Here is a 20,837-nt window from a genome sequence, read left to right on the forward strand (position 1 = left end):
TGAATGCCGAATGTTGTGGCGCTTGTTAACTACGGCATTGAGGTGCTCTTGTAGCCCTACACAACGAATGGTGTTTGTCATCCAACAAGAGTATATGTAGCACAAAGGAAGAGAACTTATTTATTATGTGATCAATGTTGAGAGTGTCCACTAGTGAAAGTAGGATCCCTAGGCCTTGTTTCCAAACATCGAATCTCCGTTTATTTACTGTTCTGTTGCATGTTTACTAGCTGCCATATTTTATTCAGATTGCTATTGCTACTCATAAACATCCATACTACTTGTATTTCACTATCTCTTCGCCGAACTAGTGCACCTATACATCTGACAAGTGTATTAGGTGTGTTGGGGACACAAGAGACTTCTTGTATCGTGATTGCAGGGTTGCTTGAGAGGGATATCTTTGACCTCTTCCTCCCTGAGTTCGATAAACCTTGGGTGATCCACTTAAGGGAAACTTGCTGCTGTTCTACAAACCTCTGCTCTTGGAGGCCCAACACTGTCTACAAGAATATAAGCACACGTAGACATCAAGCACTTTTCTGGCGCCGTTGCCGGGGAGGTAAGGTAAAAGGTATTCACATCCTCCGACTACTAAGCTATTTCCTAGCGCTGTTGCCGGTGTGTGAGTGCTCGAAGCTATTTCCTTCAGATCCTGCAATTGCATCCTTTTGTTTCTTGTTTTTATTTTCACTAGTTAGGCATAATGGAAAACAACAAAAAAATTGGTGAGCTTTTTTATCTTTTTCCTGATTTAGAATTGTTTGATGCAAAAATTAAAAAACCAATGGAACCTTATTTGCATGCTAGTAGCGATGTTATTAGTATGAATGCAATTACTGCTAATGCTATGGAGAAGTCTAATCTTGGGGAAGCTAGTTTTTGTGATCTTTTTAGCTTCCCATCTTTAGGGGAGAAAATTTGCTCTGATAATGCTTTATCTCCCGTATGCGATAACTCTAATAATGCTTGTGATATTTTAAATCCACCTACTGAAAGTGTTCCTTTCAAGATACCCATGAAAATTATTGAACGAGTCATAGATAACCGCTATGAAGGGGATGGAACTGTTCATCCTGGAGATCATTTACTGTTTCTACATGAATTATGCGGGTTATTCAAGTGTGCAGGTATTTCTATGGATGAAGTTAGGAAGAAATTATTCTCTATGTCGTTGTCTGGTAAAGCGGCGCATTGGTATAAACTGCTGAAGGATGAGCATTCTCTTGATTGGAGGATATTGTGCCTCTATTTTATTCTAAATTTTATCCTCCAAGTGAAATTCACAAAGACCGAAACCGAATATATAATTTCTGGCCTAATGATGGAGAGAGTATTGCCCAAGCATGGGAGAGATTGAAGTCTTTAATGCTCAAATGCCCCAATCATGAGCTTCCTGGTAATATCATCATTGATAATTTCTATGCAAGACTTTCTTTTCAAGATAAAACCTTGTCTGGATACTCGCTTGTTCCGGATCATTCACGCGCAATAAAGAAGAGTTTAAATGGGACCTTCTTAATCGGATTCAGGAGAACGCCGAAGATTGGGAGAACGACAAAGGTAAAGAATCAGGTATAAACTATGATTATGAATGCATTGAAACTTTTATGGATACTGGTAAATTTCGAAATATGAGTGCTACCTATGGTCTTGACTCTCAAGTTGCTGCAAATCTTTATAAAGATTTTGCCTCTCATTTTGAATTGCCTAGGAAGAATTTTGATAAGTATCATGAACCTTTTAAAGAGGCTTGTATGAAGGATGAAATTGTTGTTAATGATTGCAATAAACATGCTCAAACTTCTGAGAATGCTATTTCTTATAAGCATGTTAATTTTTGTGGAATGCATAGACCTTGTGGAATTAATCAAATCGAAGATGAATATTGTATCCATCATACTAATGAAAAAACTAGAAAGTGGTCTAGGGCGCTAGATGATCTTGGTAAAAAAGTTTGTGTCCTCTATCCTTTTATTTGTGAACTTTGCCATAGAGTGGGTCATTTTAATTTTCAATGCTCCTCCAATGATAATTTGAACCCCATGAGTGCTGCAAATTTGTATTGTGATGATGAAATTACTCCTAATCAGCATGATGAACTTACTTTATTTTTGTGGTGTGAAGAGTTATCAAGAAAAATTTCTTTGTTAGATATTAACGATCTTGATGTTGATGATGTCCTGCATGGGTGTTTTTCTTATTGCATTGATAATTGCCATACAAATACTTACATACAAAATATTTTAGAAGATGACACCTTGCCAAAATATGATAGGACCGCTGTGTGTTTCAAACTTATTAATGAAAAGGAGGAATCCTCCCAAGTTTCTTCTATTGTTTCTGGAAATAAAGCAGGTTATGTGGAGAAGCCTCTCATCAAGCCTCTCCCTCCTAAAGAAGGGAACGAGGAGAAGGAGAAGGAAAAGAAGAGGAAGAAGGGAACGAAGAAGAAGAAGAAGAAGAAGAAGAAGAAGAAGAAGAAGAAGAAGGGGAATAAAAAGAAAGAGGTAACAGCATATCCCCGCGTGTATGAGATAACGATAGGTAATCGTAAGTATGTTGCTCTTGATGATTATTATGATAATGAATCTGAGTACAATGATCTTCCTATGCCCTTTACCTACATTAGTGATCATGATTTGAAAGAGCACACTACTTTTGATATTGCAATTCTCTGGGAAACTAATTCTGAAAATGATGATGTTAATAATTGCCATAGTATCAGTACTATCCATGCTTCCTCCCATAATGATATAGAAAGCTCTAAGCTTGGGGATGAGGTGTTTGAAAATCCTTTTGCTACTGATCATTATATGTTTGATACATCTCCATCTAGTAACGATGATGGTATGGTCACAGATGAACATATTGTGAAAGATAACTATTCTATTTCTTATGATGACACTGTGCCTCCAATCTTTGATGATTATTATAAAGAATGCTATGATATAGGTTATAACTATCCTTATGAAACTTGTCATAGTTATGATTGGGTTGCCAAAAACAATTCTCTTAGTATGCAACTTGTTTACCATGTTCAAATTCTTGATAATGATCTTGCTCCAATTACTATTAATGAGAAGAATTCTTCTCATGCCAAAATTAATGATACTTTTATGCATATGAACCATGATAAGAATGTTTTATGTGATGGTTATATTGTGGACTTCATCAATGATGCTACTGAAAGTTATTATGAGAGAGGGAAACATGGTTATATGCATCTTAATAATATTAAGTTTCCCCTCTTTATGTTGAGAATCTTGAAGCTGCGCTTGTTTTTATCTTCCTATGCTTGTTGCATTATGCTTCATGAATTTGTTTATTTACAAGATTCCTTTTCATAGGAAGTGGGTTAGACTTAAATGTGTTTTGAATTTGCTTCTTGATGCCCTCTTTTGCTTCAACTCTTATTTCTTTTGAGTGCATCATTGAAATTACTGAGCCCATCTTGATGGCTATAAAGAAAGCACTTCTTGGGAGATAACCCATGTGTTTATTTTACTACAGCAATTTTTGTTTTATATTTGAGTCTTGGAAGTTGTTACTACTGTAGCAACCGCTCCTTATCTTATTTTATTGCATTGTTGTGCCAAGTAAAATCTTTGATAGCAAGGTTGATACTAGATTTGGATTACTGCGCAGAAACAGATTTCTGTCTGTCACGAATTTGGGCAGGGTTCTCTGTAGGTAACTCAGAAAAAGCTGCCAATTTACGTGCGTGATTCTCATATATGTACGCAACTTTCATTCAATTTGAGCATTTTTATCTGAGCAAGTTAAGTGCCTCTGTAAAATTCGTCTTTACGGACTGTTCTGTTTTGACAGATTCTGCCTTTTATTTCGCATTGCCTCTTTTGCTATGTTGGATGGATTTCTTTGTTCCATTAACTTTCAGAAGCTTTGTGCAATGTCCAGAAGTGTTAAGAATGATTGTGTCACCTCTGAACATGTGAGTTTTTGATTATGCACTAACCCTCTAATGAGTTTGTTTTGAGTTTGGTGTGGAGGAAGTTTTCAAGGGTCAAGAGAGGAGGATGATAATATGATCAAGAAGAGTGAAGAGTCTAAGCTTGGGGATGCCCCCGTGGTTCATCCCTGCATATTTCAAGAAGACTCAAGCATCTAAGCTTGGGGATGCCCAAGGCATCCCCTTCTTCATCGACAACTTATCAGGTTTCTTCTCTTGAAACTATATTTTTATTCGGTCACATCTTATGTACTTTACTTGGAGCGTCTGTTTGTTTTTGTTTTGTTTGAATAAGTTCATCCTTGTGTGGGAGAGAGACACGCTCCGCTGGTTCGTTTGAACACTTGTGTTCTTAGCTTTTAATGTTCATGGCGAAGGTTGAAACTGCTTCATTCATTGTTATTCGGTTGGTTAAGGAAATGTCGCATGTGGTAATTGGTATAATGTCTTGAATAATTTGATACTTGGCAATTGTTGTGCTCATATAGATCATGTTTAAGCTCTTGCATCATGTACTTTGCACCTATTAATGAAGAACTACATAGAGCTTGTTAAAATTTGGTTTGCATGATTGGTCTCTCTAAGTCTAGATATTTTCTGGTTGAGGTGTTTGAACAACAAGGAAGACAGTGTAGAGTCTTATAATGCTTGCAATATGTTCATATGTGAGTCTTGCTGCACCGTTTTATACTTGAGTTTGCTTCAAACAACCTTGCTAGCCTAGCCTTGTATTGAGAGGGATTCTTCTCGTGCATCCAAATCCTTGAGCCAAAAACTATGCCATTTGTGTCCAGCATACCTACCTACTACATGGTATTTCTCCGCCATTCCAAAGTAAATTGCTTGAGTGCTATCTTTAAACAATTCAAAAGTTATTACCTCTTATTTGTGTCAATGTTTTATAGCTCATGAGGAAGTATGTGGTGTTTATCTTTCAATCTTGTTGGGCAACTTTCACCAATGGACTAGCGGCTTCATCCGCTTATCCAATAATTTTGCAAAAAGAGCTGGCAATGGGGTTCCCAGCCCCGAATTAATTAACTTTCATAAAGTTACAAATAGACACTCCTCCATGGTATGTGATTGTTGGTCGGCACCCGAGGATTCGGTTAGCCATGGCTTGAGAAAGCAAAGGTGGGGAGGAGTGTCATCTAAATAAAACTAAAATAAAAAGGCACTCCTTCATGGTATGAGATTATTGGCAGGCACCCGAGGATTCGGTTAGCCATGGTTTGTGAAAGCAAGGTTGGAAGGAGTGCCACCCAAAAATAAAATCTCATGGGAGCCGCTCTTTGAAAGTCTGTCTGGCAAGGGGGTTAGAGTGCCCACTACCATTCGTTGACAACAACAAACACCTCTCAAAACTCTACTTTTTATGCTCTCTTTATGTTTTCAAAATAAAAGCTCTAGCACAAATATAGCAATCAATGCTTCCCTCTGCGAAGGGCCTTTCTTTTACTTGATGTTGAGTCAGTTTACCTACTTCTTTCCATCTTAGAAGCAAACACTTGTATCAACTGTGTGCATTGATTCTTACATATTTACCTATTGCACTTGTTATATTGCCTTATGTTGACAACTATCCATGAGATATACATGTTACAAGTTGAAAGCAATTGCTGAAACTTATATCTTCCTTTATGTTGCTTCAATGATTTCTACTAAGAATTTATTGCTTATGAGTTAACTGTTATGCAAGTCTTATTGATGCTTGTCTTAAAAGTACTATTCATGGAAAGTCTTTGCTATATGATTCAGTTGTTTACTCATTGTCTTCATCATTGCTTTGAATCGCTGCATTCATCTCATATGCTTTACAATAATGTTGATCAAGATTATGTTGGTAGCATGTCACTTAAGAAATTATCATTGTTATCGTTTACCTACTCGAGGGCGAGTAGGAACTAAGCTTGGGGATGCTTGATACGTCTCAAACGTATCTATAATTTCTTATGTTCCATGCTTGTTTTATGACAATACCTACATGTTTTGTTCACACTTTATATCGTTTTTATGCATTTTCCGGAACTAACCTATTAACGAGATGCCGAAGTGCTAGTTCCTGTTTTCTGCTGTTTTTGGTTTCAGAAATCCTACAAAGGAAATATTCTCGGAATCGGACGAAATCAATGCCCAACATCTTATTTTTCCCGGGACCTTCCAGAAAGTCAAAGGGGGACCAGAGGGGAGCCAGGGGGGCCCCACCCCACAGGGCGGCGCGGCCCAAGGGGGGGCGCGCCCCCCTATTGTGGGGAGGCCCCGTGGCCCCTCCGACTCCGCCTCTTCGCCTATAAGATGCCTCCTGACCTAAATCCTCGGGACCGATTGACGAAACACCCGAAAACCTTCCAGAGCCGCCGCCATCGCGAAACTCCAATCTGGGGGACAGGAGTGTCTGTTCCGGCACGCCGCCGGGACGGGGAAGTGCCCCCGGAAGCCATCTCCACCGCCATCTTCACCGCCATCGCTGTCTCCATGATGAGGAGGGAGTAGTTCTCCCCCGGGGCTGAGGGCTCTACCGGTAGCTATGTGGTTAATCTCTCTCTCTGTACCCCAATACAATGATCTCATGAATTGCTTTGCATGATTGAGATCCATATGATGAGCTTTGTATCACTATTAATCTATGTGTTACTCTAGTGATGTTATTAAAGTAGTCTATTCCTCCTTCATGATGTAATGTGGACAGTGTGTGCATCATGTAGTACTTGGCGTGGGTTATGATCGTGATCTCTTGTAGATTGTGAAGTTAACTATTATTAGGCTCTAAGGTTACTCAAATATGAATGCCGAATGTTGTGGCGCTTGTTAACTCCGGCATTGAGGTGCTCTTGTAGCCCTACACAACGAATGGTGTTTGTCATCCAACAAGAGTATATGTAGCACAAAGGAAGAGAACTTATTTATTATGTGATCAATGTTGAGAGTGTCCACTAGTGAAAGTAGGATCCCTAGGCCTTGTTTCCAAACATCGAATCTCCGTTTATTTATCGTTCGTTGCATGTTTACTCGCTGCCATATTTTATTCAGATTGCTATTGCTACTCATAAACATCCATACTACTTGTATTTCACTATCTCTTCGCCGAACTAGTGCACCTATACATCTGACAAGTGTATTAGGTGTGTTGGGGACACAAGAGACTTCTTGTATCGTGATTGCAGGGTTGCTTGAGAGGGATATCTTTGACCTCTTCCTCCCTGAGTTCGATAAACCTTGGGTGATCCACTTAAGGGAAACTTGCTGCTGTTCTACAAACCTCTGCTCTTGGAGGGCCAACACTGTCTACAAGAATAGAAGCACACGTAGACATCAGGGCGCCTTGTCCGCGAGAGGACACGACGGTTCGTATTGGCTGCGACGCGGGAAGGTTGGTCGTCGGCGTTTAAGGGCATGTACAATGATGATGACTCAGCTATCTGTAAGAGGTAGTTATATGTGATTTTGGTCATGTGGAGGAAAAAGAATGAGGAGAGAGAAGGACTATGTGGTGCCGATTCAAAGAAACCGGATCAAGCAGTACAAGTGGGACCCAGCAAAAATATGACATGCATATTTTACTTACTCCATTGCTGTGTGAACAGGGTATCCTAAAGCAAGTGGCTCACTTCACCAAGCCATGCACATTAAATTATCAATTTCCATCACAGATGAGTCGAACCAAATTGTTGGTTCGCTTTTCCTGTCAGAACCTATGCATCGATGCTCTGTTATGTGCGGAACCGATTCAATGGACGTTTTGGTTCGCTTTTGATACACATAGTGCATGGTCTAAAGTTACAGACAGTCTGTAGGCTTCTTACAGACAGCTTACAGACACCATTTTTGTTGTTGTATGAAGGGTGTCTATAACTTATACTCATATATAGCTATGACTAAAAATAGATAACTTACAGATAGACTATTGTATACACTGTCTATAGCATTGTCTATAGATTACATGGAGTAGTATTACAGACAACATCCGTCTAAATCAATGTACATGCCCTAATGGCCTCCCGCGCGGAAACCAAGGCAGCGACTGGCCACGAGGGCAGCGACTGGCCATGCGGCGTCCAGTCGCCTTAAATGTGGGCAGTTGCTACCGCTAGATAGGACGTACGCCGTCCACCACCGCCGCTCCATTCTCTACTCTCCACATCAAGATGCCCGCCGTCTGAAGACCACCTACTCGATGCTTGGCCTCAACGGCCGCGCGCTGCCTCCACCACCACCGCAGCCGCAGCCGGGCCGGAGCCGCAGGCCGACGACGAGCACAGCTCCGACGAGGACGAGGCCCCACGGTTCGAGGCGTGGCACGATGTCTACGTAGCAGAAGCGGAGCGGAGGTGGCGGAGGAGGCAGCGCAGTCGGGCGAGCCGCCGCAGGCCCCGCCGACCCGGAGCGGCGACGATCCTCGCGTCGCTGAACGCACAACGATACCAGCGGTTGAGGGAGGAGGAGCGCGAGTTCGTCAACGACGCGAACCTCGAGCACGTCCTCGAGATATTGCGCCAGCGAGCGGCCACGGAGGAGGCGGGACACCGCCTCATGGAGGCGGAGCGACAGAAGCTCGCACAGCTCAACGATCATCGCCACTACGACGCGTTCGCTCGCCAACAGGCGACGTGCTCAGAGATCGAAGCTTCTCGGGAAAGGCTGGAAGCGCGGGTACAGCGCCGCCGGCAAGTGATGTCTACGGGTGCTTCTATTCTTGTAGACAATGTTGGGCCTCCAAGAGCAGAGGTTTGTAGAACAGCAGCAAGTTTCCCTTAAGTGGATCACCCAAGGTTTATCGAACTCAGGGAGGAAGAGGTCAAAGATATCCCTCTCATGCAACCCCGCAACCACAAAGCAAGAAGTCTCTTGTGTCCCCAACACACCTAATAGGTGCACTAGTTCGGCGAAGAGATAGTGAAATACAAGTGGTATGAATGAATATGAGCAGTACTACGGCGCTGAAAAATAGCTTGCTGGCGTGCGGTTGATAGTAGTAATATTGCAGGCAGTAAACATGCAGTAGAACAGTAAACAAGCGGTGTTTGCAGTATTGGAAACAAGGCCTAGGGATTATACTTTCACTAGTGGACACTCTCAACATTGATCACATAACAGAATAGATAAATGCATACTCTACACTCTTTTGTTGGATGATGAACACCATTGCGTAGGATTACACGAACCCTCAATGCCGGAGTTAACAAGCTCCACAACAATGTTCATATTTAAATAACCTTAGAGTGCAAGATAGATCAACACAACTAAACCAAGTACTAACATAGCATGCACACCGTAACCTTCACACTATGAAAGGAGGAATAGATCGCATCAATACCATCATAGTAATAGTTAACTTCACAATCTACAAGAGATCACGATCATAGCATACGCCAAGTACTACACGGTGCACACACTCGTCCACATTACACCGTACGGGAGGAATAGACTACTTTAATAACATCACTAGAGTAGCACATAGATGAATTGTGATACAAAACTCATATGAATCTCAATCATGTAAAGCAGCTCATGAGATCATTGTATTGAAGTACATAGGAGAGAGATTAACCACATAGCTACCGGTACAGCCCCGAGCCTCGATGGAGAACTACTCCCTCCTCATGGGAGACATCGGCGTTGATGAAGATGGCGGTGGAGATGGCAGCGGTGTCGATGGAGAAGCCTTCCGGGGCACTTCCCCGTCCCGGCGGCGTGCCGGAACGGAGACTCCTGTCCCCCGGATCTTGGCTTCGCGATGGCGGCGGCTCCGGAAGGTTTCTCGTACCGTGGCTTTTCCGTATCGAGGTTTTAGGTCCGGGACCTTTATATAGGCGAAGAGGCGGCGTCGAAGGTCGAAGGGGCGACAACACCATAGGGCCGCGCGGCCGGGGGTGGGCCGCGCCACCTATCATCCGGGGGCCCTGTGGCCCCCTCCGGCGACTCTCGGGTGTTCTGGATGCTTCCGGGCAAAATAGGAACCTGGGCGTTGATTTCGTCCAATTCCGAGAATATTTCGTTACTAGGATTTCTGAAACCAAAAACAGCAGAAAACTGGAACTGGCACTTCGGCATCTTGTTAATAGGTTAGTTCCAGAAAATGCATAAATATGACATATACTGTGTACAAAACATGTAGATATCATCAATAATGTGGCATGGAACATAAGAAATTATCGATACGTCGGAGACGTATCAGCATCCCCAAGCTTAGTTCCTGCTCGTCCCGAGCAGGTAAACGATAAACAAAGATAATTTCTAAAGTGACATGCCATCATAACCTTGATCATACTATTTGTAAACATATGTAATGAATGCAGCGATCAAAACAATGGTAATGACATGAGTAAACAAGTGAATCATAAAGCAAAGACTTTTCATGAATAGTACTTCAAGACAGGCATCAATAAGTCTTGCATAAGAGTTAACTCATAAAGCAATAATTTAAAGTATAGACATTGAAGCAACACAATGGAAGATTAAGTTTCAGCGGTTGCTTTCAACTTGTAACATGTATATCTCATGGATAATTGTCAACATAGAGTAATATAACAAATGCAATATGCAAGTATGTAAGAATCAATGCACAGTTCACACAAGTGTTTGCTTCTTGAGGTGGAGAGAGATAGGTGAACTGACTCAACATAAAAGTAAAAGAAAGGTCCTTCAAAGAGGAAAGCATTGATTGCTATATTTGTGCTAGAGCTTTGGTTTTGAAAACATGAAACAATTTTGTCAACGGTAGTAATAAAGCATATGAGTTATGTAAATTATATCTTACAAGTTGCAAGCCTCATGCATAGTGTACTAATAGTGCCCGCACCTTGTCCTAATTAGCTTGGGTTAACACGGATCATCATTGCATAACATATGTTTCAACCAAGTGTCACAAAGGGGTACCTCTATGCCGCCTGTACAAGGGTCTAAGGAGAAAGTTCGCATTGGATTTCTCGCTTTTGATCATTCTTCAACTTAGACACCCATACCGGGATAACATAGACAACGAGATAATGGACTCCTCTTTTAATGCTTAAGCATTCAACAACGATTAATATTCTCATAAGAGATTGAGGTTTTATGTCCAAACTGAAACTTCCACCATGATTCATGGCTTTAGTTAGCGGCCCAATGTTCTTCTCTAACAGTATGCATACTCAAACCATTTGTTTGTGAAAACCGCCCTTACTTCAGACAAGACGAACATGCATAGCAACTCACATGATATTCAACAAAGAGTTGATGGCGTCCCCAGGAGCATGGTTATCGCACAACAAGCAACTTAATAAGAGATAAAGTGCATAAGTACATATTCAATACCACAATAGTTTTTAAGCTATTTTGTCCCATGAGCAATATATTGCAAAGGCGAATGATGGAAATTTAAAGGTAGCACTCAAGCAATTTACTTTGGAATGGCGGAGAAATACCATGTAGTAGGTAGGTATGGTGGACACAAATGGCATAGTGGTTGGCTCAAGGATTTTGGATGCATGAGAAGTATTCCCTCTCGATACAAGGTTTAGGCTAGCAAGGTTATTTGAAACAAACACAAGGATGAACCGGTGCAGCAAAACTCACATAAAAGACATATTGTAAACATTATAAGACTCTACACCGTCTTCCTTGTTGTTCAAACTCTTTACTAGAAATTATCTAGACCTTAGAGAGACCAATTATGCAAACCAAATTTAGCAAGCTCTATGTATTTCTTCATTAATGGGTGCAAAGTATATGATACAAGAGCTTAAACATGAGCACAACAATTGCCAAGTATCAAATTATCCAAGACATTTTACCAATTACTACATGTAGCATTTTCCGTTTCCAACCATATAATAATGAACGAAGCAGTTTCAACCTTCGCCTTGAACATTAAAAGCTAAGAACACATGTGTTCATATGAACCAGCGGAGCGTGTCTCTCACCCACACAAGCATTTTATTCAGAGAATGAAAATAACAAAACAAAAATAAAAGCACACAGACGCTCCAAGTAAAGTACATAAGATGTGACCGAATAAAAATGTAGTTTCAAGAGAAGAAACCTGATAAGTTGTCGATGAAGAAGGGGATGCCTTGGGCATCCTCAAGCTTAGATGCTTGAGTCTTCTTGAAATATGAAGGGATGAACCACCGGGGCATCCCCAAGCTTAGACTCTTCACTCTTCTTGATCATAGTATATCATCCTCCTCTCTTGACCCTTGAAAACTTCCTCCACACCAAACTCGAAACAAACTCATTAGAGGGTTAGTGCATAATCAAAAACTCACATGTTCAGAGGTGACACAATCATTGTTAACACTTCTGGACATTGCCCAAAGCTACTGGAAGGTAATGGAACAAAGAAATCCACCCAACACAGCGAAAGAAGCAATGCGAAATAAAAGGCAGAATCTGTCAAAACAGAACAGTCCGTAAAGACGAATTTTAAAAGGGCACCAGACTTGCTCATATGAAAATGCCCAAATTGAATGAAAGTTGCGTACATATCTGAGGATCACTCACGTAAATTGGCATAATTTTCTGAGTTACCTGCAGAGAATTAGACCCAGATTCGTGACAGCAAAGAAATCTGTTTCGTGCGAGTAATCCAAATCTAGTATCAACCTTGCTATCAACGACTTTACTTGGCACAACAAAACACAAAACTAAGATAAGGAGAGGTTGCTACAGTAGTAAACAACTTCCAAGACACAAATATAAAACAAAGTACTGTAGCAAAATAAACACATGGGTTATCTCCCAAGAAGTTCTTTCTTTATAGCCGTTAAGATGGGCTCAGCAGTTTTAATGATGCACTTGCAAGAAATAGTATTTGAAGCAAAAGAGAGCATCAAGAGGCAAATTCAAAACACATTTAAGTCTAACATGCTTCCTATGAAAAGGAATCTTGTACACAAATAAATTCATGAAGAGCAAAGTAACAAGATTAGGAAGATAAAACAAGTGTAGTTTCAAAAATTGCAGCACATAGAGAGGTGTTTTAGTAGCATGAAAATTTCTACCACCATATTTTCCTCTCTCATAATAATATCCCGTAGCATCATGAGCAAACTCAACAATATAACTATCACATAAAGCATTCTTATCATGAGTCTCATGCATAAAATTATTACTCTCCACATAGGCATAATCAATTTTATTAGTTGTAGTGGGAGCAAATTCAACAAAGTAGCTACCATTATTATTCTCATCAAGTGTAGGAGGCATAGTATCATCAAAGTAAATTTTCTCCTCAATGCTTGGGGGACTACAAATAGCATGCTCATCAAAGCCAGCTTCCCCAAGCTTAGAATTTTCCATATCATTAGCAACAATGGTATTCAAAGTGTTCATACTAATATGTTCCATAGGTTTTTTAATTTTCGCATCAAACCATCCAAGTCTTAAATCAGGAAATAGAATAAGAAGCTCATTGTTGTCCATTATGCCTTACTAGTGTAAACAAGAAACAAAAAGATGCAATTGCAGGATCTAAAGGAAATAGCTTCGAGTACTTACAACGGCGAAAATAGCTTAGTAGCCGAGATCCGGAGTGTGAGTACCTTGTACCTTTCCTCCCCGGCAACGGCGCCGTGAAAATAGCTTGATGTCTACGGGTGCTTCTATTCTTGTAGACAGTGTTGGGCCTCCAAGAGCGAGAGGTTTGTAGAACAGCAGCAAGTTTCCCTTAAGTGGATCACCCAAGGTTTATCGAACTCGGGGAGGAAGAGGTCAAAGATATCCCTCTCATGCAACCACTGCAACCACAAAGCAAGAAGTCTCTTGTGTCCCCAACACACCTAATAGGTGCACTAGTTCGACGAAGAGATAGTGAAATACAAGTGGTATGAATGAATATGAGCAGTAGTACGGCGCCAGAAAATAGCTTGCTGGCGTGCAGTTGATAGTAGTAATATTGCAGGCAGTAAACATGCAGTAGAACAGTAAACAAGCGGTGTTTGCAGTATTGGAAACAAGGCCTAGGGATTATACTTTCACTAGTGGACACTCTCAACATTGATCACATAACAGAATAGATAAATGCATACTCTACACTCTTTTGTTGGATGATGAACACCATTGCGTAGGATTACACGAACCCTCAATACCGGAGTTAACAAGCTCCACAACAATGTTCATATTTAAATAACCTTAGAGTGCAAGATAGATCAACACAACTAAACCAAGTACTAACATAGCATGCACACCGTAACCTTCACACTATGAAAGGAGGAATAGATCGCATCAATACCATCATAGTAATAGTTAACTTCACAATCTACAAGAGATCACGATCATAGCATACGCCAAGTACTACACGGTGCACACACTCGTCCACATTACACCGTACAGGAGGAATAGACTACTTTAATAACATCACTAGAGTAGCACATAGATGAATTGTGATACAAAACTCATATGAATCTCAATCATGTAAAGCAGCTCATGAGATCATTGTATTGAAGTACATAGGAGAGAGATTAACCACATAGCTACCGGTACAGCCCCGAGCCTCGATGGAGAACCACTCCCTCCTCATGGGAGACAACAGCGTTGATGAAGATGGCGGTGGAGATGGCAGCGGTGTCGATGGAGAAGCCTTCCGGGGCACTTCCCCGTCCCGGCGGCGTGCCGGAACGGAGACTCATGTCCCCCGGATCTTGGCTTCGCGATGGCGGCGGCTCTGGAAGGTTTCTCGTACCGTGGCTTTTCCGTATCGAGGTTTTAGGTCTGGGACCTTTATATAGGCGAAGAGGCGGCGTCAGAAGGTCGAAGGGGCGACGACACCATAGGGCCGCGCCATCCTATCATCTGGGGGCCCTGTGGCCCCCCTCTGGCGACTCTCGGGTGTTCTGGATGCTTCCGGGCAAAATAGGAACCTGGGCGTTGATTTCGTCCAATTCCGAGAATATTTCGTTACTAGGATTTCTGAAACCAAAAACAGCAGTAAAACGGAACCGGCACTTCGGCATCTTGTTAATAGGTTAGTTCCAGAAAATGCATAAATATGACATATAATGTATACAAAACATGTAGATATCATCAATAATGTGGCATGGAACATAAGAAATTATCGATACGTCGGAGACGTATCAGCAAGCCCCTGCGACGCCGGCCGCCATGATCCACCGCCAGAAGCGCGAAGCAACGGAGGAGAAGCGGGCACGGACGCAGGCGGCAATGGCGAAGAACAACGACGAGGCAGGGCCGTCGAGCGCCCCAACCGACGGCCAGTAGACCAGGATTAAGTTTATGTTTAGTTATGTTTAAATTCGAGCTACTTTGGTATAAATTTCGTATGAATTTGGGTTTTTATATGTCAATTTAAATTTTAAAATCTATCGGGGCTGCCGTTTTGGGGCCGCCGGTGTGGGAGCAGCGTCCCCAAATAGAGGATGCTGTGTCGGTGGAGATGCTCTTATAGATAGATCATGATCATGGTAACAGAAATCATCAACGTGATGATGACTTGATGTTGCACTCGACCTTGAACATAAGTACTAATACGGTCTCACAATTTCTTTAATCATTATACTTTGCAACATTTAGCGGATGCGCCAAATTCAGACATAGATCATGATCATGGTAACAAATTTTCAACAAGATGATGATTTGATGTTGCACTCGGGCTTGAACAGAAGTACTAGTACTGATAAGGGGTGGCCCGATCTTCTCAGTAAGCGACGGGTGGTGATGAACACACGATGGTAGCAGCGGATGGAATCGATGATGATGAGGAGGATAACTTGTATGACGCCGACGAAGTCTCTCGATTGATTCCTGATGCCAATGCAACAGCTCTCAACCCTGCAAGATATTCGCAACTCCACACACTTGTGCACGTAGCCGCCGACCACGAAGCGGTAGATTGCAATCTTCTAATCCCCAATGGAACATCAGATCACACAAACTTTCAGTAGCATAAAACTCCAGATCGATGCGAATTGGAGAGTAGTATTCAATAGTTTTGCATAGCAAACAACTAAGAACTAGGGTTTATCTTAAACGTGGTCTAAAGCAACTTTGGGGGCGTCCCAGGGACATATATAGGCGTTCGGGACGACCTCAGGTCGAAAAAGTACGGAAATAACCGACCCAGAATAGATCTGGTCGAGACAGACTCGGACTCGGCCGGTCTGGGGGCCGGTCGACCGGGCCTGGGACCGGGCGGAAACCGGACGAAGCGTCCAAGTTCCCTGGATGTTGCCCGGATGGCACAAGCTGAAAATCCGGTTTGCGACCGGGTGGCCCGGTGCCACGGCCGGTCTGACCGGGCCTGGGACCGGCCTGAAGAACTCCTCCTCTCCCGCTCCTCCCTCGCGCGTCCATGGAATGTCTTCACGTGCAGCTCCATGTCCAGCTTCACGTCCAGCTTTGATGCGGCCTAAGGCCACGTGGGTTGCCCGATCTCACGAATTGACCGAGGGAAAGGCGGGGGAGAGGAAGAACACGAAGAACACGGCGAAGAACACGATGAACACACGCGAACTCACGCAACACAACCCGATACAATTCCGGTTTACTCCCGATAGCCCGAACCACTATCCCGATAGAATCTCTCAAGGGAGAGACACGCGGTAGAATCCCCGAGAGGAAGATCGGTATACGATCGGTGGAATCACACGAGTGAGAGACCGGTGGTAGAATCACAAGTGTGAGAGACTAATCATATAAGGAGTGCCTTGTACAATAGATTATGATAATCTAAGGAGGGGGTTTCCCTAATCCCAAAGGGATGGTGGAGGCATGAGGCCTAGGTTCTCTCAAGTTCAACTCTAACCTAATGAAGGGGGAGGTGGGAGCCTATATATAGGGAGCCACTAAGGAGGGGTAGTTTAGGCATACAAGGGGGTACATGGGACTTGGCCCGAATTGACTTGGACGCATAGGGGGCGGATTGTCCGACCTTAGTGGGGCGGATAATCCGAGCAGTCGTGCTTCATGCGCCGTCTCTTCTTGGCGACCTCGGGCGCTCTTCTTCCTTCTTCTCTTCCATGCTTCCGTGACGTCGGACTTCGGCGTAGTTCTTGATGATGACCATGATGCGGATACGACCGAAGGTCGGGCTGCATCATCTCCCCCCACTTGAAAAAGAGTCGCCCTCGACGATGAGTCTTCATGAATGTGTAGAGGAGGTAGATGACACCAACGCTTGAATGTCCCTTCACTTGTCAAGAGCCCTATCAATAGCACCAGAAAAGCAAAGGAGCAATCAAAGCGTAGCCAAAGTTCAATGGATTTAGCAAGAGAGCTCAAGTAGAAGGAGGTCACCTTAGTAAGATGCCGGTGTGCTCTCATCGAGAGATCTTGTGTAGTAGGTGTGTGGGGTTGAACCCATTCATTAACGCTCATCCACAAGTCGCGTGTACCTTCACACAACAAAGACCGAGCAAAGTATATGTGTGCGTGATAGAGGAACATATCATCAACGACATGTCCATTCATGTTCACAACACCGTTAGCACAACACAAATATATCAAGAATAATGCATATGCAAGGTCAATGTGTAAGAACTCCGTATGGATATCTTCCAAATGCGGAAACACAAAATCTCCAAATTGTGAGACAACTATGATGTCCATCTCATGTAGAAACTCATGTGCATTATTGCACTCAAGGCATCGGAAAGAGAAATTGTTCAACATCCTTGAAGCAATAAGAGGAGAATTTGGCAAAAACACATAAGGGAGAGTGTTCAAAATATCATCAACATGTGTGCACACAAACCATTGGAAAGAGAAATTGGTCCTCATATTTGTGGCAACACCAATGGTAAGAATCACATCATCATGCTTGCAAAAGAACCATAAGAAAGAGAAATTGTTCGGCATGTTCAATGCAAAGCATGGGAAAGGTATTAGAGCCGGGTTCGATCTTGTACTTACTTGTATTATGCTCTCAAGAGCTCTCTTTGTCAACTCGTGCTCAATCGAGGTTGACATTGGCATTCTTGTACCTACACACACAATAGGCAAAGCAAAGAACGTGTGTGCATGGTATATGAACACATCATCCATCATGATGGTCCATTTCTTTTGCACATCACCATTAGCGTTACGCAAAACATTATAATAGATATGGTGAATATGCGGGGTAAACACATGAACATGCTCATCATGGATATAGGCAAAGTCTCCAAAATTTGAGAGAGCTATGGGGGCAATCTCATTTACAAGCATGTTAACATTATGGCAAACCAAGCATTGGAAAGAGAAAGTATTCAACATTTTGGTTGCACTAATGGGAGAATATTGCAAGCATGTAGCACAAAACATTTTCAAGTTTGTATCATAGCATGGCATGGTCAAATTGTCACAAGCAACTATTTCCACATGATCAACAATGGTGGTATCACGAGTATCACAAGGGAAAGTGAAAGAAGCATATGACATAGCAATAGGATCATCCAACTCATGCAAGCACTCACAAATCATCATGTCCACTAGTGGGATCATGGCATCATCAACACCCATATAGGTACCTTTGTAGTCCCACTCATATGAGTTAGGTGTTGTGGAAGAGGTCGGCTCGATGTGGCCTCCATGTTCATCTTCAAGCAAGCATGGTGTGATATCATCATCTTCATGCACCATGTACATCTTCTCCATGATCGGCGTCTCGTCATCCATGGGACCTAATAAGACACAAGGAAACACACTAGAGGTAGAGGGTAAGTTGTTAGAATTCGAAGTGGCCTCACATGACCTATCAACTACCACTCTCATCTCACTCGGTGTATCACTCATGCTCTCGAAGTGGAGGAACTCATCAAGCTCACATATAGTGGAGTTGCTCATCTCACATATAGTGGAGTCGCTCATCTCACATATAGTGGAGTCCCTCATCTCCATGGCAATGGCATCGTCAATGTCCGAGCAACCTAGCAAAGAGGAAGACAACACAAGAGGAGTAGAGGTTAAGTTGTTAGAAATCAAAGTGTCCTCACTCAACTCATGGGGTGTGTCACTCTTGCTCTCAAGGTGTTTGAAGTATGCGTTGCACTCGGCTTTATCTTTGGGTGTCATTTGGGCTTCTCGAGCATCTAGCTCGGCGAAGTATGCTCTCATCTCGGCTTGCTCTAGTGGGGTCATCATGTGTATCTCTCACTAGGATAGGTGTATATGTATGGTGGAAGGAAAAACTACACAAGTATCTCACCTATCAAGAAAGTATCGGAAAAGTGGTTCAAGTCAAGAGCAAAGCCAAAATGTATCGGGGTTACTCACACACACACTCAAAGCACACGCAAAAGGCTAAGAACTCTATATGTGGTGGGTAAGGGGTGGATAGCAAACGAAAAGATCAACGGAAAAGTCTATTGTCAAATGTGGGTAAGATCCAAAGTCAAATGTCAAAAGTGATGATCTATGTCAAGGAAACACGGAAACACACACGAGGAAGAACAATGGGGTTAGCGCGACCAAGGAAGTGAGCTAAGTAACAAGATGGTCCTAACGAAGACTATATGCTCGGTGTCACGCCAACACAAGAGAGACCGTAGCTTGGTTGCACAAGATAGAAGCAACAAGATTTGCACAAGGGCCACTCTTCTCTTATCTCTCTTAGTGCTCACAAACTTTGCACTTCTCGATATCGGTGGACACACTCTTTTTCTATTTCTTTTTCTTTTTCTCTCTTTTTTTTTCTATGCTTAGAAGCTTTATTTTTCTCTATGTATATGTCACACTTTTCTTCTTTTGTGTATCTTTCTCACCGAGCTTGCTTCGGAGCTTTGCTCAACACAACGCACACACACACCCTCTCACGGTCGTGACACTTGTGCAATGCTTCGCAACACTCGGAAAGCTACTCTCGATAGGATAGGTACACAAAGAAAGAAAGTTTGGCTACAAGGTGTAAGGGGGCAAGTTATACCTAGTGAAAAGGTTAGGCGGTGTCAAGCACACGAACTTGCGATGGTGTCGACGATGGCGGTGTCGAAGTTGCGCCGGAATCCGGGGTGCCGAAGGTGTCGCCGCGGTGTTGATGTAGGCGCGGAACTTTGGTAGACAATCCTTGCACTCCAAAACGGAAACCGGGCAAATTAAGTCAATGCCCGAAAAGTTGGATCAAAACGAGCGGTCAAAAGTTGGTGTCCAAAAATCGTCAAAAATTAGAGATGGGCTATGTAGGATATTTGGAGGATGTAGTTAAAGTTTGGAGTCAAACGGGCTCCGGAAAGTTGTCAAGATTTGGGGCAAAAAGTTGAGTCAAAATCGAGTAAAACTGGACAGATATGTTGGCTGGGCGGTAGTACCGCTCGTGGTACCGGCCGTGGTACCGGTTAATAGTTGAGACTATACTGTGAGGAAATTCGTGTGAGCGGTAGTCTGAGCGGTAGCTGGAGCGGAGGTACCGGCCTGGGATTTTTTTTTTCTTTTTTTTTTGGTTGGGGAATTGCTGCGGAGGATGGATTGGAGCTGGGCAAACAGCGATGAAACGAGCAAGACGGAGATGTCCTTTGTGGATTTGCGCGCGGGGGCAAAGCTTTGGCAGCGGCGCTGCGTCTTGGTGCGGGCGCGGGCGGAAGGTGGCGTGGCCTGCTGGGGAGCTGTGGTGGTGCGAGCGGCGGGGCGGCTCAGTGGTGCGGCGGCGTTGACCAGGGACTAGGGGAGGTTGGCCGCGGGACGAGCAAGCTGCAGGGCGGCGCAGGTGGTGGCGTGGTCGGGCGCTGCGAGCTGGGCGAGGGCGTGCGCTCGCGGGGGGCCAGGAAGCGGGTGGTGAGCTGCGGCGTGGGCGCGAGAAGCTGGGGAATCGGGGCGCGTGCAGGGGCCAGGCGGTGGGATGGATGCGGCTCGGGCTGCCCTTTGAACACGATGAACAGCGCCAAGAACACAACGGAAATAGGCTCACAAATTCGTCGATTCCAGATGAAATGGGAAGAATTAGACCGCCAAATTTTGG

The 20,837-nt window shown here is 43.3% G+C and overlaps 1 non-coding gene across 1 annotated transcript; it reads right to left on the bottom strand.

Moving 5' to 3' along the window:
* Positions 1–1,289: 1,289 nt before the first annotated feature.
* LOC124668734 lies at positions 1,290–1,395 on the bottom strand. Its single transcript, XR_006991827.1, has one exon. It is a non-coding gene; the product is annotated as a small nucleolar RNA R71 (small nucleolar RNA).
* Positions 1,396–20,837: the final 19,442 nt, after the last annotated feature.

The sequence above is a fragment of the Lolium rigidum genome, chromosome 6, assembly GCF_022539505.1.
Source record: "Lolium rigidum isolate FL_2022 chromosome 6, APGP_CSIRO_Lrig_0.1, whole genome shotgun sequence".
NCBI lineage: Eukaryota > Viridiplantae > Streptophyta > Magnoliopsida > Poales > Poaceae > Lolium > Lolium rigidum.